Below are 209 nucleotides of genomic sequence, written 5' to 3'. Positions count from 1 at the left end.
TTGTGGTGGTGTCATGTGGTTTTTTGTGGGGTTTTGTTTTGGTGGGGGTGGGGGGGGGGGGTGTCATTGTAGCGACCTCTGGAGCTTCCAGGGAGCATTACAAGAATACTGTAGCCTATGGCAAGCCGTGTTAGCTTAAAATATCCCCAGCGTTACTCGTCGTTATTGCATTTTTACTAGTAACAATTCAATTAAAGAGCTCTACAATT

The sequence above is a fragment of the Sinocyclocheilus grahami genome, unplaced genomic scaffold (genome assembly GCF_001515645.1).
Source record: "Sinocyclocheilus grahami isolate Dianchi unplaced genomic scaffold, SAMN03320097.WGS_v1.1 scaffold388.1, whole genome shotgun sequence".
NCBI lineage: Eukaryota > Metazoa > Chordata > Actinopteri > Cypriniformes > Cyprinidae > Sinocyclocheilus > Sinocyclocheilus grahami.
Note: the sequence above shows the minus strand (reverse complement) of the source record.